This window comes from Molothrus ater, chromosome 1 (assembly GCF_012460135.2).
Source record: "Molothrus ater isolate BHLD 08-10-18 breed brown headed cowbird chromosome 1, BPBGC_Mater_1.1, whole genome shotgun sequence".
In the NCBI taxonomy this organism is placed as follows: domain Eukaryota; kingdom Metazoa; phylum Chordata; class Aves; order Passeriformes; family Icteridae; genus Molothrus; species Molothrus ater.
The window spans coordinates 12,767,474-12,793,280 of record NC_050478.2 but is presented as its reverse complement, the minus strand read 5'-3'; positions in this window follow the sequence as shown (position 1 = coordinate 12,793,280).

Below are 25,807 nucleotides of genomic sequence, written 5' to 3'. Positions count from 1 at the left end.
AAAATGGCGAAAAAGGACACAGTTTGTATCATTAAACCTTGTGTTTTAATTAAAAGTTGTTTCAGGAGGCCTCAGCTGATTATGGCTAATGCTATTAACTGTTTCATAGTTTAATTACATAAAAATCCAGGATTTCTCCTTCTCAGGAAGACATCCAGCTATGAAAGCTAGTCATTATCTATTTGGATACCAGTAGCTAAAATTAAAATTCAGTGTTACTGTCTTTCAAGCATTCAAGTTCCCAGATTGCCTCAGAAGTGATTTTGCTTTCTAAATATCTTTTATACAGGTATCCAATTGCTAAATCAAGAGTTGTCTTTGTAATTTTTACGTGAAAATCAACAGTCCAGCTGAGTCAACCATGTATGAAAAGTGGCTCTACACTATTGCCAGTATTAGATCATGACCTGTGGTCAAAATGTAAGAAGAAACTGATGGCGCCCTTAGGCAATGGTAGAAAGAACTGTCTTTTGCATTACTACAATACTTTTTTATTTCTGTCAAGGTTTTATATTTGGGACCAGCTTCACCAGATGATGACACATTGCACAACAGAATGAATGACACAATGCACAAGGAAGGGATGATTCCTCTAACAACTACAAATTATTTATTGCAGATTCAAGAGGGATCCAAATAATTCTGGAAACCCTGCTGTTGGAATCAGAAGTTGCTTTCCAAGAAGGAGACAGTGATATGCATCATGTATTGATTCAGCCACTCAGATTATAGTCCATGTCCTCAGCACAACTTTTGTAGGAAGTGTCTAAATATGAAGTCTATTGTGCCTATTTGAAAAGAAGATTGAAATCCAAGAAATACAGTAGGAGAGGATCTGAAATACCTTGGCATTTTCCCAGCTTCAAACTAGTCCAAATTATAAATTTCTTGCAGTAGCAGTAATACTCATGCTTTTCTGTTGTTTTTTTTTTCTTTAAGAGGGAGAGTGATAACATCATCTTCATTATAAATGTGTATAAAACAAAATAATTTCTTGTACTAAGACTATATCTTAAGTCTACCAGTGATGATTGATGATGGTGTCAAGGAATTCAGAGATCATTAAAACTACATAGAAACAAAGCTTTAATTTTAGTGTCTCAAACCCTTTCAGAAGTTTGAGTGTTTAAACTATTTAGACATCAAAGGCAGCTGTATTCTTCTAAATAGATTCTTGGATCTTGACCACATTGGTTTTTTGGGTTTGTGGCCCTGATCCAATGGGCATGAAAGTAAATAAGACTTTTGACTTTTACATAGTTTATTTTGTATCAAAAATAACTAAGAAATCTCATATATGGTAACTCCTTTCTCACTCATACACACAAATAAACAAGAGAAAAACCCTATTTAGCTAACCTGAAGTCCCTAACATAATTACTTTTGCACTTAACTGACAAGAAATATATTCAAACTCTGAGGTTCCAAAATATTTTTCCTTTGGCTTTAAAAATAAGAAATTGTGTTTCTGCTCTCTGAAATGTTCGCAAAAAGCAAAAACCATGCATTTTTTTCCTATATGGCATCCCTTGCACAACACATGAATAGAAAACACATCTTAAGAAACAAAGTTTGTCTGCTTCTTTTCATTTAAATAAAGTCTGAAATATGTGTAGTCTAAAAACAAGAACGTGCTGAAGGTAACAGGCAAGTCTGCTTGCCGGAGCTCCATTTACAGCCACATTTATTGAGACCATGTGTAGGATTGGAACTTGGAGTACGTAACCTGAATCCTCAGGGAAATGTGGGTCATTTGAACATTTTGTCAAAGGATGCTGGAGCAAATTCTACTTTATTAAATCTTGTAGATTCACACGCTAATAAGTCTGGCATTCAAGTGGGCTAGATAATTCTGCCAGTAGAAAGAAAAAAAGTACTTGGTGAATGCAAATCTAATAAGAATATAGATTTTAACATGTTTTTTTTTCATCCAAGTGGTAAGAGGACAGCTCAGGCAGATGTCAGTAAGGACATATAACTGGTGGTGTGGGGTTAAGACCAGATGAAATGAGGTTCAGTGTGAATAGCTGGGGATGTTCAACTCAGATATTGCAAGAATTCGATTAATAGCTCTGGTTAGAATCTGCAAGTTTGGGCTGAAAGATTTTTCATGTAATTTATGTCAGATATTTTACATAATTTAAGTCATCTGAAAGTTAGAAACATAGTTGAATATGCAGGATACCTCTTCAGCCAGAAATAACCAAACCCAAGGAGATTTTCCAGCCAGTCCCAGATGTCCCTTCCTAGGAAGGATGAGCCACCCACTCCTTGGCAGCATCTCCATCTCAGTTGACTATAGAGGGAGCTAAACAGTCAGAGTAGGTCAGGCCTCTCCACAGCACACAGCTAAAGTTTTCACCCCAGCCATGGCAACAAGACAAAGTCAGGCACCTTCTGGAAACTGTCACACAAGTCCCAAACACCACTCCGAATGCTGGTGGGGGAAAGACACATTTGGAGTAGAAACCTGTCTGAATTCCTCTTCCTTCTGATATCCAGGTAAGTTTGGGTTCAGACATCCCTTCTCTTCCTCGAGTCAACGTCTTCAATGGAGATATATTTCTGGTCATGAAAAGTGCTATACTGCCTAAATGTGCCTGGAGCATGTTCCTGCTGCTTTTCTTGGAGAAGTAGTCCACTCCTTGAGAAAGAAGCTGTAATGATCCTTCATACACCTAGGTCTGCTTCAATCCTCATCTTCTTAGCGCTCAGAGTGCAGACTAAAGAGGAGGAACCTTCACAAATGCAAGAGATTTTTGCTAATTGAAAGAAAAAAAACTAGACTGAACTGTTAGGCAGATACAATGAGCTTTGTTTTTTATGGTTTTGATATCCTCCATATTTTTGTTTGCTGGTTGTCTGAGGTAAAACTCACTGTAAATGCAACAGAGTCTGATACTCAATGTCTCGCTGTCTTTTGCATGAGTGACCTAAGCAGGTTCATGAAATGGCAACAAGGCACAAATCCCTTTCATGTTCTAGTTCCTATTGTACTTTTTTGTGCTTATTTCCATTCGGTTAATTGCTTTTATTTTTCCACTGAAATTAAACATTTCCTAGATTTCCTCCCAAAGGTAAGAGTGGTGTGCAAAGCTCATCTTTTGGCCACTTGCATTCACTCAGTGACTTACACATGGGATCAATTGTGTTGCTCTGCAGAGCTTCAGTGAATTTTCATTTGCATTTCTTTTTTTTTTTCCCCACAGTGCTATGTTCTAATTTCACTTCATGGAAAAGGTCTGACCATAATCTTTACCGTTATTATCTCTAATTTATAAGCTACATTACTAAATGATAAGGTTAAGAAAGACCACTATGATCTGATTTTCTACTTAACACAGGCCAAAGTATTGCAAATGTCTGGGAAATGTCTATCACCATAGAGATTAAGAATTTAGACAGATGGGTTGATTTATATCTCCTTTTTAAAAACTGGAAAATATGTCAAACACAGGTTCTAAAAATGGATTTCTGAATGGAGACTTAACCCTTCGCTTCTGTGTTCAAATTGAGTGTTGAGGTGCAGATGATAATTGCATGCTAAGCGAGCAAACTCTTCATTCTTGCAAACCAAGACAGTTATAAACACTGAAGTCAACCTTCCTCAGACTTTGAAACCAGACACAGTTTTAAAGGCATTTTCTCTGCTTAAGTTAAATAAAGCAGAGCTTGTGTTACTCTCATTATTGGTTTCATTCTGTCTTTGATCATGTAATATAAGAAGGACAAAGGATTAGATAATATCTTGCATATCACAATATTTTATGTCTAAAGTCATACACAGTGAAACAGCTGAAGAAAAATGACAGTATCCTTGGCCACCTGAGCTCCTTCAAAAGCCATAGACATCAAAATCTTGCAGCAGTATCAAAACCTTATGTGAAAGGCATTTTTGGTAAGGTATGCTAAATGTTACAAATGACTGTTCTCTAACAGCTCACATATTGTATTCCTAATTGCCTCTTTGTGAGGGAATTCAGCATGATGAACAAACATGTCAGCAACATAACTATATGTCTGATTTTCCATGTCTGATCAATCAATCAGTCAATTCATGTCTGATATACATTGGCAGATTTTAAATGCACTGGTTTTATACTAATGTATCTTTAGATTTAGAGTTACTCTAGTAATACCAAATGTAACTGCAGTCAAAATGAGATTAATGCACAACTATATTTATGTCTCTCTCATCTCTCTATATCAAGCAGTCTGCTCGTGCATGTGAAGCAGGTGGATATAAATAGATGAGCTTTCAAAAACAACAGTTTCATTATCAAGGGATGGATTGAACAGACTGAAGAGAAGGAATTAAATATTTATTAAGTACATATAGAACCCACTCGTGGTGAAGAAGTTTGAGTTTGGCTGGAAGCAGCCTTGCTGAAATGAATCCTTGACGTGCTGGAGTTTTATTATATCCCTTTTTATTTTTTGTTATTTTTCCATCATAGGATGTAAAGGGTACATATCACAATCAAAATCTCACCTGCACCTTATGTTTAATTTAATTTCATATTTTTGTGGTGTTTCAGCATTATTATAATTTTGACAACTCCTGAAGGAGACTATTTTAATAGTATACTAACACCCACCATTCTGATGTCTGATGTTGAGGAAGGCTAAAAGATATTTTAAATTATTAACTTTTCTACATCATCAGCTTTCTAGTGATCACAAATATTGAAGGAAGCATATAGGAAAGTAGGTCAAATGACTTCAGATAACTGCAGGAGAAAGCCTCTAGGGACAAAAATGAGAAAACCAAAGCACAAAATATTATAAAACTAGAAAAATCTGTGATTAAAAGCTTTGCAACAGGGTCCCAGATAGTAATTCTTTTCTTCTGTGCTGCACTTTCATTTGTTCAGTATTTATGCAGCTGAAGAAGCAGCACTGCACACAGTTCTATGGTAGATGTCAGAGGCATGACTATGACAACTACAGCAGAAAATGGTCAGTTGTGGTTAAGGTGGGGGTTTAGTTTTATCTAGTTTTATCTGTGTGCAGACAGTAAGACAGGTTAAAACTTTGAAACTGTGCGCTGTTATATCATCTGTATTCATGTTCTTACTGAACTTCTTAGTACCAATCTCTTTGCAATAGTCTAAGCCAAGTCCTGGCCTTTGGGAATATGTTGGATTTTTTTTTTTTTTTATTATTCTGCAGAAACACAAATTTCCCTAAGAGGACTGAAACTGCTTTTTTATATGCCAAAATCAGAGGAATTTGTTGATGGGTAGCTGAAAGCTTAGACCAATTCCCACAAAACTCAGTGGAGTAACCTGTTGATTTCCATCAGAGTCAGAAAAATGTGAAAGTAAAACTCAGAGAGGATTAGTCACAAGGATACTTTCCACTTTCCATCTATTTTTGGTATGCACCAGTTTTCCACTATAATTTTACTCCCTTTTACAGTTTCAAACTAATACTAAAAAAATGCCTTGGTGAATTAATTCCTACACATTTACTTCAGACAAACAGCTGTTGAAATTATATTTTTACAGTCCTTGAGAACTAAAGCTATTTAAGGGTATTGGCATAGTTCTGAAAGAATGATTAGGAAAAAAAGAAAAAAAGAAAACAATATATATGTTAGCATATCACTAAAAAAGCAAAAGCAAAAGATTCTCAGGATGTCTGTACCCAGACAGCAGAAGGACCAAAAATAGGAGGGAGAATGTTTTAACAGATGAAAAGGCATCTTGCATTGACTCAGTCAAAAAATGATGAGGCAATCAAACAAATAATATTCTACAAGGGTTAAAACTAAATCTCTATCTGACCAAAGGCTGAATGATGCTTCAGAGTTGGGGAAAAAAAATAAAAGTTTCCAGTAAGCTAAGACAGGGGTTCTTCTTCAGCACAGAAACCATTAATTAAATGCCAAATTGCCTGTAGCTTGGCTCATGTTAACCATTCATGCTAATTATTTACTATGAATTTGTAACACATAAGGTCAATATGACAGGCACATATTTAATTTTACAGATCAATGTAGAGGTCACTGTCTGAGTACATTGGAAGTCTGAAAATGAAAATACGTTTATTTGAAAATCAACTTCTCTGTAGACAAAACTAATATTAGAACTTCATGTGCATTCTTTAGTTATTTTGAAGAAGTGCAGCTCTCCCAGTGGCATCAAATGGAATATTTTATGTGTTAAAAAAGGTAAGATTTCATTGTTCTGAGCTACTGAATCAGACATCATATTCATATGAAAGTTACATTGCATCAGTTTAACTGTGATTTCAGAGACCAGATATCAAAATTTTCAGGTTTTTTTCTAAATAAATGTCAATAGCACTACACTTTGGCTATTATTCTATACTCTTGGCAAGCATAACTATTCTCTATAGACACTGAAATGGTTTCAGTGCAGTCACCTTTGATCTCAGAGAGCAAACAACTGTGAGACTCACTAGCACTTGGAGGAGAATCTATTAGAAATCTGTTGTGACACAGACATGGGCAAGGAGCCCCTTTGGAAAAAATGTTCTTCCTTTAAGTTCTGTTATTCATTATTATAGTATGCTTGTAGAGTGTAATTCTTTTTTTATGCATAATTCCAGTCCCTTGGTAGCTTTAGCCAAATCCTGATCTCCCTGGAATAATTAGGAATTTTCCCACTAAAATTATTGGACAGACTCCCATTGCCTTTGAATGGATTTTCAAACAATGTTTCAGAAAGCTGTATCTTATATTAATTACACCAAAATATTCATATTCCTATGGCTTAGAACCTAAGAAACCCTAGAAGATAGCTTACTATCAAATATTAGAAATACAGTAGAAATTAATTTCTTATGTTGCTTCAGTCCTTTACTATAATTCTCAAAAAAAAAAAAAAATCAAAACTATACCAAACAGAACTAATCAAACAAGGAAAATAAAAAGAACTATCATTCTAAAACTCAGAATACCAGTCTTTGAGCAAATTAATTTCTTAATTTATCTGAAAGACGTGTTTTGGGTTTATTTGCTAGCTGATGTACTGCATGCTCACCAAGATTTCTGGAATTTGAGTCTTCCTTACAAAATCTTACTTAAACTCAGATGTATGTTCTCTATAAAGATCTTCCAATATTTAGCAGTAGAGAAGTACATATTTACTCTGATTTATATTTCCTGCCTTTGCCTTCTGACCATACTTACAATGGCTAGCATAAAAGAGCTGGAGAAAGGAAAGAACATTTGCTCTTTTTTCTTGACTTGACCAACACATTTACAAGGCTATTTCTGTAAACTATGTGCCAGCTGACTTTGATGTGTTTTTCCTGTTGTTGCTTCACTGCTTAAAAGTTTTATTTATTCCCTTTAACTTGAGAAAAGGTTTTTATTTAAGACTTGCAGACACAGTGCTGAATTAAGGGTTGGGTTGATTTGCATCACTTTCATTAAATGCTGGGAGGCATCACTTCTCAAAGATTGTCCCCTGATGCTTCAACCCTTCAATATAAATGAGTTTCCTCTGGGAATTCACATCCTGAAGAGTTTTGTTCACAGATTGTAAACATGAGTAAGAGCTAATCTTAGGACATAAAAATAATTTTTCAGATTTTCTCCAAACCACTATTAAGAACAAGAACTGGAAATGCACATCAGTCTCTCAGAAGGCTTTAGAAACTTCTTTGAGCAGTTAGACAAGGCCCCCTGTCATTAACCCTTTATTAAGACAAAATATATTCAGCTATGAATTGTGATGTAAGTTCACATTTCCTATCTTTGGAGTTTGCTTGTCCATACAACAGCCATTCAAAATCCCCAAAGACTCTTTGAAGAATGTTTACTGCAAAATAAAACAGTAACCTTAATATCTGTGCTAAGATATTATCAGAGCTACAGAGCTGACGGGTTTTGTGTGTTGAGCTGTTTTGTGAAATTAGTCCTCAACATCTGTCATTAGGACACAGAGGTATCAAGAGCCACTCTAGGCATTCATGACATTCATACTGACAAGAACTGACCTTACTTCATGAAAGGTGCTGCTTTCACTAGGATCTTAAATGAAAACAGCAGTTCAAGCTTATAAAGCTCCTTCTGCTTTCAGAATTTTAAACTGTGAAGGATCACACCACGAATCACAGACTGGGACCTAGATTAGGAGTTTCACAGAGAAGGATGGATGCCGAACAGGGAAGACCTGGACTGAAAAACTCAGTCAGGGATGTGTCCTTGGGGAGTTGCACTTCTGCCTCTTCCAAGTGAAAGGAGTGGGCACATGATTACTGTTTCTAGGAGCAACACTTGCTCTGTTGTGCCACTACCACCCCTTGCTGATGGCCTACATGTCCCCTTGTGGCTTTTCTGGAGATCAGACACTATGACAGTGCAATCAACCTTCCCTGTTCCAGCAGCGCTTGGCCTGCTGCTGCTTCTTTGGTCTTTACTCAACTTAAAATCTTTCTAATAAAAAGAAACTTGATGTAGCAGATAATCCTTTTCTTTCACTGTGAATGTCTATAGCATGAATTATTATCAGTCACAATAATGATGTCCTTTTGCAGGCATCCCTAAAAGAATAACAAAAGCAGGTTACAGATCCTTTCTGTCTTAAAAAAATTATTATCAACAAAAACACAAACTGAAATATATTATTTATACTGGTAAATAACAGATAGATGCAGTCTGTATAATAAATAATAATCATTCTCCAGTGTTTTTTGACCTATACCGAAACAAAAGTTCCAGTTTTCATGAGTCATCCTAATTAGAGCAGTAATTGAAATTAGATTTGTTTTTCCATCATAAATAGGTCATCCATTAGAATAAATCATTTTATTGTCTTGCAGAGCTATACAGGAGCCATGCAGCACACTGGATTCTTGAAGCACTGTGTTCTGGACAATCAATAAAGCAAATTTATGAACATGATTTGTTCAGTGAAGTAATTTAATTGTATGTAATGTGATCAGAAAGGATTTTAAAAAACAAAGTCAGGAATTGGGAAATGAGTAAAGCAGATGCATAGTAACACAAAAGCAAAACCAGTAACATGAAGCTACCCAAATGTTGATTCAAGCTTTCACAGACTGGTCTATCTTCCTGGCTCAGGAAGCTTTTTTTGTAAAGCTCTGGCAAAAGTTACCCAGTGCAGTCAGACTGATACTGACAAAGCAATTTTGCACAATTGTGAGAATATTGGCAATAGTCCACCCACTGGGTTCCTGTTTTTTATGTTTGCAGATTTTGAGTGGGCAGAAAGTTGCTCTAGTTCAAGGGTCTGATCCTTACTGGCAGTATAAAAAGCCTTCTGGAACTAAGTTATCACACATCCCTTTTTTTTTGAAAACAGGAATAAATTAAAGAGTTTATGCATACATTTTAAATTTCAAGGTGCTGTTTGCTACTCTCCAGAAATGTCTTTATTGTTCATTACAGGACAAGAAAATACACACCCACAGTTCCATAAACAGCCTCACAGGACACAGCTAATTACAAAAATGAGATGAGACTTAGAGCTCAGGTATCCCATTTCCCATTTTGCCCAGAAAAATGCTTCAAAGAAAGAGATTTCTAATTCATGCCTGCAGACTTTGCAGTGAAAGAGTCTGCAAGTGAAAATCAGCACTTAGCCAAACTAATTGTACAAGACAAAATAAATGGATTTTACACATACATAAGAGAAATAACCATGTCTGTCTATCAGTAAGGCAAGTCCTGTTTATACATGCAGTATAAACAGGACTTGTAATGTATATTGAATGGGAATTCAGCCTTCCTGGTATGAGCACCACACTTTGGTTGAGCAAGTCACACTCTCCCCATGTACCTAAAGTACCCTGCAGAGAGAGGCGGTATATTACCCTGGGAGCATTACTGCACTTATGCCACAATCCAAAGCTGGAAGCTCCATCTAGGAGCTTGAAAACTGGTAGAATGAGGACACATTTATTCCTTATGCCATGAGACTGAAATGGCATAAATGATGGAAAATCAAATATGTCCCTTCTGAACATAGTGACAATGCTGGGCTCAGTGTTTATCATAATCCTTACATCCTTACAGGCCGCAGAATCACAGGATAAGTTGAAGGGACCTCTGGAAGGTCATCTGAGGTTAGAAGAGACCTCTGGAGGTCATCTCTTCCAAAGCCCCTGCACAAGCAAGGACACCAGATGCCTGGGACCATGTCCAGACATTTTTTAATAACTCGGAGGATGGAGATTTAATGATCTCTCTGGCACCTCTGCCAACATTCATTTTTCACCCTCACAGTGAAAAATTGTTTCTTGATGTTCAGAGGAAACCTCCTGTTTTTCAGTTTGTTCCCATTGCCTCTAGTCCTGCCACTGGGCACCGCAGAGAAGAGCCTGGCTCCATTTGCTTTGTACTCTCTTCCTGCAGGTATTTATTTATCATTCACCCCTGAGTCTTCTCTTCTCTTAAATAGTGCCAGATCTCTCAACCTTTCCTCATATGAGAGACACTTCAGTATCTTAATTCCCCCCCATGACCTTTTTTGCACTCTCTTCATGTTCCTCTTTCCCTGAGGGACCCAGAACTGTGCAATATTCCAGAGGAGGCCTCTCTCGTGCTGCGGGGAAGGATCACCTCCTTTAACCTGCTGACAATGCCCTGCCTAATGCAGACCAAGATACCTTTGGCCTTTTTTTGCCATGAGAGCCTAAGTGAGCACAACAGTAGCTGCTGACTTGCTGTAGCCAAATGAGATGGGGCTGCCTAAGCCAGAGCATGCCAAAAACATGGGCTGACTTTACTGCAGAAACTCAGTGTGGTGATGTCTTACACTTCTGCAGAACTTCACATGAGATTAACTTCCTGCCTTTATTCACCCTTTGAGGAACAGAACCCAAATTTATAAATGGAGCTTTTCTTTTAAACAAAAAGAAAACAACAGATTACAAACGGAAGTCAGATGGCTATGGTGGCTCTCCAGAATATACTAATATACAATTTAGAGCTGTTGCTGTGAAATATTTTCACAATTCCCTAGCTAAAAAGGCATAAGCTCTTTGGCACTGAAGCTTAGGCCTTACTGCCCAGATCTTCCTTTTTTTCCACCCAGGGAAAGATCATGAAACATCCCTTTGCAGCTAACTTCATGTAGAAGTTTGTGTTTCTAACCTTGTCTCTGGCTTCATCTCTTGCTCCTGACTGAGCCTCGATGATGCACTCAAAGCATGATTCATCTCTTGCCTTGTTGGGAGCTGTTGATAGGACTTGTTATCAGCTCCTGGGGGACGGTGTCCCACTGGGGAAAGCACTGACTGCCTTGGCTCGCCCTGTTCCCCAGTCCTTGAGGGAATATCCAGCCCCTCTCTGCCCCAATTTCCTTATTCAGAAGGAGAAATTGGTCATGTCCTTAACAGGCCAATTCATATACATAACAAAAGACAGTTCATAAAACGTGCCTTGTGAATTTAAGATCTTTAAACAAGATTAGGGGCTAAATGAGTTGTTATCTCATGAAAGTTTTCTATTATTTCCTGTGTTAATAATGTTAATATCTTCATGGGTATGTGGAGAACAGATGAGATTCCACAGAAATTTTTAAATGGATTAGGGAAAAAATCCTATTCCTTTTCCCTAGAAATGCTCGGTCTTTCAATCTTTGTTTCCAAGTTATGTAAGGGATGAAGGTACATAAAAATCAGAAAAAATACATTGAAAAACATTCAGATCTATTAATATCAAGATAAGATGAAAATATTTCTATTTTTGCATCATTTTGTAACAAATTCTGAAATAGTTTCTTTGAATAATTTTCTTGAATAATTTTTAAAATATTTCATGACAAGCTGGGATTTACTTAAAAGTGCCTCATACTTAATGAAATTAATTTTTAATTTAAAAATTATGAAAAAAAAATATTTATAGGCAACAAAAATATCTAGAAGATGGTGCAGCATGCTATTTCAATCACTGAGAAAACTACAGAAATATGACATAAGAGATGCATTTGAATTTAGTCCTAATCAAAAAACTATTGGAACATTTTTAAAGAACTTCATAGTCATTAATTTAAGTGGACACAGTTGAATCTATTTTTAGCTAGGCCCACATGAAGGATGCAAAAGCAAACTCACATCTTGGGATATGAATGAAAGCAAACAAAATACCAGGTGACTGCTAAAAATGGACAAAATGGCTATTTTTTTAAAATCTGACATGACTTTTTAAATTTTCTATGAATTACAAAATTTCTGTGGACTTCATATCTTTTTCTCACTAGTCTACTGTTACCTAGTCATTCAACCATCGTGTTCTACAAAATTAAGAGATATAAAGTTGTTAAATAAATAAGAGCATAAGAGAAAGACTTTGAACTTTTCCATAGAAAAGTTTATAATAGGAAATTCCCAATTACATTCTCTCTGTTTCCAAAAATCTTTGAATACAGGGAAGTCCAGCTCACCTGAGATTTTACGCACCTATTAAAGAAGGGTGATGATAAATATTGTGGAGTGAATCAGGCCTGGCTTCCATATCTTGTTTTAAATAGTTGTTAGCAACAATGTCTTGCTGACTGTGTGAGAAATGGTCTAATTCTTTCCTGTATCTGTGTCCATGATGTAATCTTTGACGAATTTGTTGATTGCTCAGTAATGGAGAAAGACAACTCTGCTGACATTCAGCTTGATAAGACGGGTCTTTCTGATGAATAATTTTACCAATCCAGAGATATGTACCAGGACAAAACACCAAAGGAATTTAAATTTGGTGGTATTTTTTTTCAACAGTATTTTTAACTTCTCAGATGGATTTACATGGAATAGAAGAAAGAGACGTTTAGCCAAAAATCAAGCTAACAACAACAAAAAGACACACAAAAATTGCGTAATAAGAGTTTTGGATAAAAATAGAAACTTTTGCTTAGTTTAATAAATCATAAGTCCTTATGTGAGAATTTAGGTGACTGCTTAAGAATAAATTACTGTTCAAGGCAATTATTAACTTTGTCTTAGTTCTCAGCCATCATTCTTCCTGCAGTTTAGATTTTTGTAAAAGCCTAATTTGCACAACAGACATCTATTTTCATATCTGATCTAAATTTTCAAAAAACACAAACCAAAAAATTGCATGCTATAATAAATGGAGAATAACCTTGGACCAATGTAGTACATTTTCAAAATGTTTATTTTAAAGGAATTATTAATATCTGAGAAATTATTTTGCTTGAGAAAAGTGTCAGTTATTGACTAGTTATCTTCTGATTCATTTGCAATATTTTTATGAATTTCAGAATTATGTCTAGGAACTTAGTTTTTAATATATTACTCGTTAATGTTTCAATGAACTGGTCAGTACTAGAAAACATGCTAAAAAATTAGAGAAAAATAAACCTTCCCTCTTTTTCTTAGAACAATGCACTAAAATCTATTTTAAAAAATTCAGATCCAAGCTAAGTAAAATCAAATAAATATTTAACCTCTCCTTCTGAATCAGATTTTCTCTCAGTTTTTAAGACACTGCAGGCACCTTTAAAAATGTGCATAATTGTTTACATTCAGTAATAACATTAAGCTCATAATTAGAAAGTAGAACAAAAATCATGCGACTTTTAACAACATATATAACAGAAGAAAGGTAATTACAAAGCCTTTTGTAAATATTTAGAAGGACCTAAATGTTGTTCAAAGTATCAACAATATACAATTTCATTAAATAAATGATTTAAAGTGAATAGTGTGTTTTTATTCTCCAGCATGCATGTAGAATGATAAAGCTTTCTGCTTGGTGGAATAATTCTGGATTGTTGTAGAGGTACATTCTATACTAGAGATTTAAATTAGCACATTTCAGTTAGAATTACAGAAGAAAAGTTATTGGCTCATTTGAGATTTCATTACAAATTCAGATATTAGATGGTCTTGCCAATGTTTTGTATAATTTTGACTGGGCATGTGAGGAGAACCAAATTAATTTCATCTATACTGAACTGTTCCCACCAAAACAAGGTTAAAAAAGACTGAAAAGACTGAGCCAACTGTGCTGTCTGCCCTTGCCTTGACACAAGCGAATCCTCAGCCATTTGCTACTGAAACAAACGGTAATTTAATCTGAGAGCCAGTTTATGCAATATACACTTTTTTTGTACTGGCAAAAATGGCCCTGGTGTACAGTGGAATAATGAGTTTGCTGGCCAGTTATGAATGCAGACCTAAAAAGAACCTTCTGCACCAACAAATCTGGTACTGTGCTGAAAAAGGTAGCCAGTGCTTTAATACTCACAGTACTCAATTCAAATCTCATTTATCAAGACAGTGTTGGGCTACCTCTGCACTGACTTCAGGAGTTAGTCATTGTGAATTATTTTTAACCTCACTGTTGTCACATTGTTATTATAATAAATTATTCAACACTAACTGTTTGATTTATTCAAAAACACATACTGTGTATGATCCTAAGTAAAGAAAAAAAACCAACCAATTGAGAATCAAACTGTGGGCAACCTTGTTGCTTGTGTTTTTCCTTTTAAGAAATCATTTGTAATAAATTCTTCGGTTAATGGTCAATACATTAAGGGATTTTATGTCTCATAACAGCTTTGAAAGACAGGCTGATTTTATTTGGTTGTTGGCATGTAGATTTACATATGCAATTTCTGAAATTATTATGCTAATGCTGTAGGATAGAGTTTGGCATTCTTTCAGAACTGCAAAATGTAGAGGTTTCAGGGTCAAAATCATAGAATGTAGTTAAACATTTTTATTATTTTATTTTGAAAGAAATGTGCCAAGTATTTTGTCATATAGGACTTGACTATATTAAATATTAATTTCCACACTGTATCAAATATTCATAGATCTCATATGTGACAACCATGGCTTCATGTCAGTCTTGAAAAGGGAAGTCTCTTTTCCTTGTTTTTGACATCTCTAGTCAAGACTTACCTACATCTTTTTTGAATTATCTCCAAAGATTTTAATTATTATACCAGAAACATTCACTTTTATTTTACCTTGCCAAAGTGGGGAGAGATATTCATAAGTCTCATAAAATATTAACAGGTGGTCTTTGTTTTACAATAATGAATTTATTGAGAGGTTATTAAAGTTCTACAAGAGAAGAAAATATTTCTGAGGAGGAGGGAAGGAAAAGGAAATGGGAGATACAGCTCAAATCCCAGCTAGAGGAGGTGGGAAGTTTATGAGTATTCCAGACTGGATTTGTACTTGAAAAATCCCATATTGTATGATAGCACAACCCTTTGGTCTTGCTTCAAAGTAATCCCTGAGGAAATAAGAAATTGAGCATTCCAGGTTAACCTTGAGATCATTGCTACTGCTTTTTCTTCTGCCTTTTATGGGTTTGTAATTTAAAATAATAGTTTTGAAAGCAGATAGGTAAATTCAAAGAAATTCTTTTATTTAAAGGTGGTTGCATATAAAGATGAAAAAGTATCAATATTCTATGGCAAAAATACTTACAACAGGCTGTTGTCTCAACATGCAGAGAATTTGTTAAAATCAAAAATAATTAGTAACTATAAACATTACTGCAGGTATAGGCATGTATATGACATATCACAGGTTTAAATGGATTTCTTAGCCTTTCTGAGTAATTCTTTGATAAGACTGAGCTCTAAAAATGCCACAGTGTTCAGGAAAGAACTGAGAGAAAATTACAATCATCTTGGTTGTGAATGTTGGGGATTTTTTGGGTTTTTGGCTTTCTTTATTTGGGGCGGTGTTTTGTTTGTTTTTGGGTTTTTTTTTTTGTCTTTGTTTCTATTTTTGTTGGGTTTTTTTGTAATTCTGTTTTTTTTTTCTTTTTTGTGGGTTTTCTGTTTGTTTTTTGGATTTAGGGTTTTTTTTTTGAGGTTGAAACGTAAGAAGACATTTCATGTCTATGAACTAATATTTTAGTTTCAGGTTTTCTGACAGTACTTACAATTCTTGTAGGAAATCACTTGTACAGTTTTTCCTTTACCTTACAGAATTTATTTATTTATTGGACAAATATTCCTTAAAAATGATTGTTGCCCCAGTTGTAAACAAGGATTTAAAGAGAATTATTTCAAATTATTGATTTTTTTTTCTCAGAGTTACCAAAATCCCTTCCTACATGAAGCCATATTCTTACAGTTTCTTACAGTAAGTTCTTATGTTTTTCTTACAGAACCCATCAGATGAAATCTGCAATGAGAAACATACTTTTGTTATAGAATGAAGCCAGTTGTTTTAAAGGGTTTACCTGCTAAATTACAGTCATTATTTCATGGGTAAGGTTCATTTCATTAATGCATCTCAACTGAGTGTTCTTGGTTTACACCAGTTGGTTTAGCCCTTCATAGGTACTGAGGGAGCTTCCTCTGAGTGATGCAAGGACCTTAAGTAGTTGATTTACTGTCAGCATATGCCACATCCAAGAAAAGAACTTCCCTGACATGTTGTGTGAATTATCTTGGAGATGCTTATCTCCATGGACTACATAGCAAAGCTGGAGGCTTATCCCACGTGGTGCATCAAATTTTAGGTGCCTGAAATTAGGATAGGTGTCAGATGGTGGCAGATGAGTGTCAGAAGACAGCCCCAAACCACATCATTATCTTTCCTTTTAAAGTGGTTATTTAAATGCCAGACATTACCATTCTGTCTTGTTGAATAGGAAATCAGAAATAGATAGATTACCTGATGAGATAGATTACTCACATCAGGTTATGTTTTTATTTTCATCATACTAAGAGAGGACTTTATGTAATGGGATTATTTGCATAATGTTGGCTATTCCACATTTTTTCTGGAAGGACATCACTTCTTCTGAATGTGAATTTCTTTTGGCTTTTGATAGAACTTTAGAGCAGTCTGTAACAACATTGATAGTACGTATCTCTCAAAATGCATGTGTGTCACAAGAAAGTTTAAATGAAAAGTTCTTCAGAGCCACAGAACTCCTACTGAGTAATCTAAATCTCCAGCTGAGAGAGGGAGAATGGTCTCTTGTCACTCTTGTATCTCTTGGGGAACACTGAAATTTCTTGCCTATGGTGTTCCCCCTTACCTTTGCTCTCTGAAAATTAGAGGGCATGTCTTCTAATTTGGTCATATGAAAACTTTTCACTATATGCTTGTAAGCTGTTCTAAGGGCTATAACTATATGTAACTATATAACTAAAAGTTATTAATTTGTGATGCCAGGTAATAGTTAATTGAATAGTTTCAGAGCTAGTTTTGGGAGTTGCTAAAAACTGGAAAAAAAGCACACATATTTTTCTTATAGTTTTGATCGTGGAATATTTTTTTTCTGAACAGTTACAAACTGTAATGTAGAAAAAAGTGTAAAGATAATAAAATATTGGCCCTCCAAAAATGAGCTCTTGACTTTTCACACAAGAGTTAAGAAACAGCTGTATGTGGTATCTGGTGACTTTTCTGGTGAGTAAAAGGATGTGACATGCTAATTTTATATTAAAAGTAGATACTTACTCTTTAAATAAAGATTTGGTTAATACTCATTCCATAATTTGATTTTCCTGTTTAGCCAGTTTAGTATTTATTACAGAGAGACAAATTTCAGGAAGAAACGTGCTTGGGGAAGAGTAGAGTGCTTTCATTTTTGGCATTTCTACAAGTGTGTTTTATTGACCACATGCCATATGGTCACACCAGCTATGCTGCTGCAGCAGTTTGTCACTTGAAGCAAGCCCTGATGCCATGGAAAAATATATTGAGAGAGGAACAAGAAAAATGCTATGTTGGCATATCAGTTAATTGGATTCTAATATGCAGCATTACCACATCTGTTCACCTTATCTTTTATTTACTGTTCCCCAGGCTTGTGTTTTGGTAATAAATAAATGTATGCTTAACACAGGTGTATCTGTAGTTTGGTAAGCAGTCCTGTAGAACTCTCATTCCCGAGCTCTCCTGAAAATAAACACCATTTCAAAAGCTCCATCATACAGTTTTTGCCCTTACCATGCAGCCATCCAGCAGCAGGATGTGGTATTTTCCTTTTCCTGGTGACAAAAGGGTGCTCTCATGAATACTGTCAGAGCAAACAAGCACAGTGGGACTGAACTTATCAACACATAAGTTCATAAGACAGCATTTCTGCCTCAGCTCTTAAAAGAAAAATGCAGAAACACTCTACTTTGAGCCTTTCTAATAAGCATTTAATTTACAGATTTCAAGGGAGGGTGTCTGCAGTGTGTATTGACCAGCATTGCTGCCTCTGTAGACACACAGGTTCACTGCCCAGTATTTAAACTGTTCAGAGAAATTAACAAAACTGGCAGCTAGTCAAGAATTAGGCAAACCATGATCTTGTCTTCAGGGAATCACGGTGTTCATATAAAAGGAGTAGAATAACCTCTTTCTACACGAACAACAACAAAGTTGCATTTGTATACAGGGTTTTTGGAACAGCCTCTCACGGCTGCAGGTAAATAGTGTTGTTCATAGCTGAGAGTGTAAAATAGGTGTAAGCTACAGTTCACTGTGAAAGGTGAAAAAAATTTCACATCCTGATACACCATACTGGAATTTCTATTTTTTATCTCTTATATTGTACATTACTTTTTAAAGTCTTAGCCTCAGAATTTGAGGAAGGAATTGGAACTACAGAAAATTGTCTCATGTTTCGTGTCTGTCCTGGACTCTGAAGTGGGATGCTCTCAAAGGATCTTCTAAGCCATGTGTAATTGTGACGTGAATGAATTAGCAGGGTGTGTACTGATTGTCCTTCTTTGATGATCCCTATCTATCACAGTAATATCTTCCCAAACAGCATGAATACATTTAGGTATGGACAGATGCATTAGTCTGGAGAGATATTAGATGGTCTTAATTGAATAGTGCTGAACAAACAGAGTGCCATTTTACCCTTTGCTATATTTTATATCTCTGGTTTTTTCAAGCCTTCATAACATTTTTCACTCTCTTCCTACAACACTATCAAAAAGACTGAATCAACCTTATCATGTATGTATCCCTTCCTCTTCTTCATCTTTTTGAAGTAAAGAAACGGTGTGACCCATTTTCCCAGTCTTCAGATCTGTCTCTGGCTCTTGAAGTGAATAAAAATTGAGTGAACTTGTGAAAATGCTGCTACTGTTCTGCCAGTTTCATCCCCCACTTCCTTCAGCACTCCTGGTGTGTGTAATCTGGCCAAGGAATCTTGTCGATTTTAAAATACTATAACCATTTAAAAACCATTTTCTGCTGTGTTTTGCATGCTTCCTAATTTTTCACCTGTGTTCACAAATGCCTGATACAATTTAATCTTTTTTGTGAATAAAGGCAGATGTAGTGAAACATTTCATCTCTCACTTTCTCTTCTAAGCCCCTGCTATCTTTCATGCGCTCCCAGAACTGCTCAAAAGCAAATGTGTGGTTGATAAAAGACATTTTACTCTCTTCACTCTAACCAAAAATTCATGTGGCCTAAGCTACTCTGTACTTTGTTAATAGCATCAACCAATCATTTCTATTGATGTACCATAAGATTAAATATAGACATGGGAGTGATGAAACTGTGAGATTTGTAAAACATTCAGAATTTAGAGTTTAATTTTTAATCTTTAAAAAAGCACCACTTTTTAAAGCATGATGAGTTTTAGAATAGTACTTTTTCCCCCATTTTACAGGCAGTCTGTGCTAGCCAATGATGGTCAAATACAATTATAATGAAAAATACAATCATAAGGAAAAAATAAGGAAGAAAAAATTTTAAAAAGTGGGAGGCCTCTTTTTATGATATCATCTGATGCCTCCATGATGTTTGTAAATAAATTTTCCTGGAAGATTTGGAAACTTTGAAGTTGTAAACAAACTATATGATTAATAGATATCTTTATTCAGATCAGGAAACCAATACAAGCACAAAAGCCTCAAAGACAGATATTTAGACCCATTGAATCTTTAATAATTAATATACTTTACCTTCTACTATCACCATTAAGTTAGGAATGCTGAAACAGTGAGTAATTCACACTGAAAGGGTTCAAAGGGTGGTGTACAGAAAGTTTGTGACCACCAGGTAATTCCAGACTTTTCAGCTTTCACTGTGAGCAGAAATTTCTTTCAAAATAAAAAGAAAATTAAAATAGAAAAATAAATCAAATTCTACTTCATTCCTAAAAAAAAAAAATATTTTAATGTATCAGTATTTCCAAGTGCAAACAGCTTTCTGAAATATTCCTGATAATACATTTTAGGATCAGATCAGGATCAGGCTTGTCATGGCTTCCATCCCCCGTCTTTATCTTCTATGCAGTATGTTGGCAAGAGAAGGAAAATGTCAAAATCTCCCAGGGCCCAAAGCAGCGTGATTAGCACTTAACAATCAATTCTGTGTCTTGGAAGTCAATGGGTACTTTATTATACACAATGGAGGGAGTAGCAACCAACAGAGAAAAAGCCAAAAGAAACCTTCTACTATTTGCCTGACAAAACAGTCAATCCTCTGTAAGTTACTTTATGGGTCACCTGGATTATATTGAGAAATCCCATCTGCTGTTATTACAGAGATCTGTCAGGACAGACTGACTCACTCACCAGTAGCAGAATCTCTGATGACTTGGAAAGACTATTACCAAATAAATGGGCATTAATAACAAGAAGAATTAATCTGTATAAGTTGGTTGGTATAAGTACATCAGAGGAAGAGAGTCACTTGGACAAATAAGGAATGAAGTTCTAAAGTGTCTTGGAAGGGATTTAAATCTGTCGACTTGCAAAAACATTAGACTAGCTTTACTGTGCAAGGGAATGTGCTGTGTGCTTTTGCAGTCTCCTATGAAGGTACTCAGAAATGGTTCAAGGACAGTAATTTTGCTCACAGATTTGTCTCATCGATGGTCTCTGGAAGTTTCAAAACCTAATATATCAGAAAATTAATTGTATACTGTAATATTCATGTGCACCCCTTGAATATTGCCTCTGTTAAGCCAGCATTTCACTGTTTAAGCTGATAACATAGAGTTAAACCATGACAGAAGGGAAAGGACATTATGTCCTGTCACTCCCAAACTTTTACTACACACACATCATGAAAACACAACATGAAAATTCAAGCAAGACTTGTAGAAAATCTTGATATTGCTTTCATGTTTCATACTCCCACACTGCAAGTCAGCTCACTATAATTTTCTCCCTTTTCTTTCTCATTATGTGGCAAGTAGGTCCTTTTTTCATACTATTACTAAGCTCTGTTGGCTGGCCTTTTCTCCTGTTGTAGTGAAGAAACAGGGAGCAGAACAGCAGTTCCTGTACTAAAGTGGCTGCCCAAATGCTATTCTTCAGCACACCAAAGCTTCAGAGAGAAAATATGTCCTTTCTTCCAGCATATTTTGCTGAAAGATATTAATAGCCTGTCTCCTCCTGCCAACCCATGTTTTTCCTTTTATTTTTGCCAGCTTCATCTGTTACAGAGCTTTTGAACACAATCACTCAAAGGTCTGTGTAGAGTGGAAATGGTTCCCCTAGAGCACTCTTATTTTAAATATTTGTTCCACCTTTCTGTGCTTTGTTATTTTGCTTTTGATCAATGTAATGTACTGATTCACAGCACTGAGACTCCTTTTCTGAGGAGGCTGTTATAGGTGTGTCAACACATGGATTGCTGTCCTAGATGGAGCTGAAACCATTCCAAACCAACCTGAATACCTGAAACAGTGCATCTATATATCACTGTGTTCTGTCTGGAGGGATTGGTGTCACTAAATGATCATTCTGTTATGTCCCTTCCAGAGATGCTGAGAAATTTTTGTAAGATTTAAACCATCCTCTAATAGTGTTCCCATAATGTTCCTCCATTTAGAGTTTCAAATAGGCTGTAAAGTAATAAACTTTTATTGAAGTGATTGGTGGTCCCAGTTCTTTTTTTCAGTAACCCTGTCTTCACATACCTCATCTTTTTTTGGTTTTTTTTTTCATTTTTTCCCCTCCCCTAAATAATTTCAGGCCTCTGAGAGCCCTTTTCAGTCAGGATGTCTGACCCTTGCAGCCTGCTGGGTTCATGTCCATTCCTGGAGTACTTGTAGCAGCTGCCTCGATCCGTGCTGCAGTTTGTGCAAGGCAGGAGACATGATTAATGTGCTCTTGGTGAGTAACAGACGCTGGGGTAAAAAAGAGAATGAAACAAGCTCATAACAAACAGGAAGGGCCAAGGGCACACCTGTCCTGTTAGCAGCTGTCAAATAAAAACTCTTTGATTAGGCCATGTATCATGGTTTCCTTGAATTCGTAACTATTGAGTGACATAAGGCTGCAGCCAATGGCTCTCCTTAAGAATTAGAAAGATAATCAGTTTGTCTTCTAAAATCTATCTACCAAACACCTTTTAAAGTACATATTGTCAATCAGATCAGAAAAGAACCTTGTAAAGGTCTGTTTCTAATTACATAGTGGTCAATAGTTTACCATTTATTTTTAAGAAAACAACTTATCCATTAACAGGACATGTCAAGGTATTAGTAAATCACTTGTTTGGTCTACAGAATTGCCTCTGCAAAGATAAAAATCCCTATGTTTCATCATCTCTTGGATTGAACACTGGTTCATTAGTGTTTCACTACTTCCAATAAAAAGAACATTGAAAGACATTAGCTCTGAAATTAAAATATATGAAGCCAGCAAAATGCTGCAGAGGAAACAATGTACAATAGGTCATACTGCTGGCCTGTGAGCATTCCAGAGAGGAATTGCATTCAGAACAAATCACTCCTCTTGAAGAGATGTGCATTTACTTCCCACAGCCAGAGATTTTCTTATTTGTTAGAAATATGGACACATCATTTTGTCTGATTAAAATGGAGTAGTCAACTGTTCAAATCATTATTTTGTTAAATGTACATTAAAAAGTGTGTTTTACTAGATGGATATGATGATTGGATGGGCTTTGAAATTTATTGTACTTGAGCACGTATTCATATAATTCAGTAGGACGTATAGCTAATAGGCTTATAAAAAAGTCACATTACAGTAGTATTACTTAGATGACATGATTGCATTTCAACAAGATCCAGCTCATTTGGTGCACAGATAATTTACTTTAAATTCTGCATGTATATTAACCATTGTGCAGCCAGCTTTGATTTTTCCCTGACTCACGGGTGAAGCACAAGTCCTGCTGAAACAAGCCAGGCCTACAGTGGTGTTTGATGAAGCACATTCATTACTCTGTAGCCATCAAGTGGACTGTGGGTGGAATCTTTCCAATCTCACATCCATGAGAGATGGCAACAAAGGCAGTCTCTGCTCACAAAGAGGCCAGAAACCTATTCTGTCATCAGAGGGGAGTTTGCTCAGTTCTGCCATCAGGAAGGCCTCAGCACAAATCACACTACACAGAAGGCAGAAGTTTCTTTTAAGCAGATTGCTTGAGCTAGTTAAGAATTTTTATTTATTGTGACTTGTCAGCTTTTACTTTGTACAAAACAAAAGTGTCTTGTAAAACAAAATTTTATAAACTAGCTTAAAGAGTGATTGGGAGATGAGAAAACAACATTGTTGCCTAAATTCATGCTGAAATAGACCAACATCTTGTAAAACTACATGCTCATTGGGAATATAATAGATAATTTGACACAAAATGTTATAGACATGTGAGAGGTTCAAGATTGGATTATCTGTCCAGCCTTTCCTAGGAATGAAGTTTTAAAAAGTGTCTGGGAGGGCAGAGAGAAGAGCAAAGAGGAGCTGGCTTGGTTGCTGTATAAAATTACACATGTTCTGGTCTGCTTGTGCATTAACATCAGCCCTCAAAGAGGGTGTTTGTTTGACCTGCCAGCTGGAAGTAAAATGTGGTGGTTGCCAGCAAAAGTTCATCAGGAAGTTATAAACTGGGAGAGGTGAGGAGAGGCTTAAAAAAACAAAGTAAAAAAAATTTAAATGAGAGAACTTGATAGCTTTGTATCTGAGCTTCAGTATGCACACATCTGCAGTACCTTCTGCCTGCAATGAGAATTAATACAACAGGGCACCAAAGCCCAGCTCTGGCCCCAGAACACTTCTGATGCAGGACCCAAAGTACCATTCATGAAGTTACAGTAAAATTTCTTATGTGGGCAAAATGAAGCTATTCATACTGGAATTCAGCCAAGGCACTTAGAATTATAATCCCTACTATATAATAGACACCAGCCACAGTACTAGTGTTAAATTTCATTTGAAGAACAGCTTCTACAATGAAGTGTACTCAAAGATCTGTGTAAGGAACCACTGCTCAAATCAGGATGACATGGACAAAGATCACTGGCCTGGTGCAAACACTGTGTCCCTTTTGTTTTCCTGGGTGGACTTCCAGGAGTTAGTCAAGTTCAACCTTTCTAGAACAGTTTGAACAGGTGAAACACAGAACAAGTTTTTTTTCCTAAGGACTACAATTTACCAAGGACTACCTCAGGATATTCTCTGTATGCCTCTATGTGGATGAAACATGCCCTAGAAAGTTGTGTCATAGCCCTTTGAAAAATAGAAGGAACTAACCTTCTGTGTGTTATTTGGAAGATAATGTCTCCTGCTTCTGGAAGATATTTCCATAGTGCCTGGGAACTTTAGCGTGTGTGTTTTGGCTTGGAATCAATGAACTCAGTGGAGACATTCTGAATTATGAGCTGAGGTTGTAGGCTGAAACTGTGGGTCTACTGCAGTAACTAGCAAATAGTCTATTTATTTTAATGAGGCAAGAATTTCATCACTGGATGTCACAATAAATCTAATAATAGCTACTACAATTTTCCCATGTGAAAATACAAATTACTACACTGGTTATCACCCTATGCTTATATATAAAGTCTCACAATATCATCCAAAGAACCTATGACTAATCATGCTATTATATTGCATAAATGGAATATGTGAGGTATGAAAGTAAAAGAGACAGAATAAACTCTCCATTTTAAGGACTATACTCTCCTTTGGCCTACTCTGCTATTGAATCATATTTCATTATTAGTACTATTGCTATTATTATAGCTAATCATATGATGATCATTTTATTGAACACTTTCATTAGAATTTCCTAATTTCAATGATATTATGACTACCCCCTTTGTTCATTTTATCATATTCTTAAAATAACTATTAAACATAAGAATGAATCACAGAACTTCTTTTTGAGAGAAAAAAGGTGTTCAGCAAGTGATACTGACTTTCACAGGCTAGAAGTTAAATTAGCACATACAATCTTAATTCCCTTATTAAGCAATAGCTGAAATATATCTTATGTCATAACATAGCCATGCACGTTTATGTGTTTGTCTGATAGAAATACTAAAGGCATCTCTTGAATTAAATGCAAAAAACCATTGCACTGGAAAGGGAATGAACATGGAACATAATTCACTACAATCTTTTCTCACAACATTCTTCCATATATCATCTGAAATCAAGGTCAAAATTTCTGTTGACTTCAGCGGTGGATAATAATGACCCTCTGGAATTCAGATGAGGTTTTGCAACTCCAAGTCATGAAGGGTAGTTTTTGGTATTTGAATTCACATTTCTGCATCTAATTTTGACTTTTGAAAATTAAGATTATTGTCTTATGTTAGAGGCTTTTGAAAATGTTACTTCATCAAAATAAACCCAAAAAAAACAAAAGAAAGTTTAAATCTTTCCATAAAGTCTAATTATTATGCATTAATACAAGGAAACAGGCAATGAAAACAGAACTCAGGATAGCCAAAAGTGTATCTTTTATTTTAGGTTGTGTTAATAATAATACAGAAGTCATATATCATTTTGGACACACAGAAAGATAAAGTTTTAATCGAGACTTAAATGGAATTTTATGTTTGGGTATTTTATCACAGACCATTAAACAGCATTTTATAAAATCATCTTTATAGAACTAAACAATGATCCCAGACACACTTCACTGAGATATGTT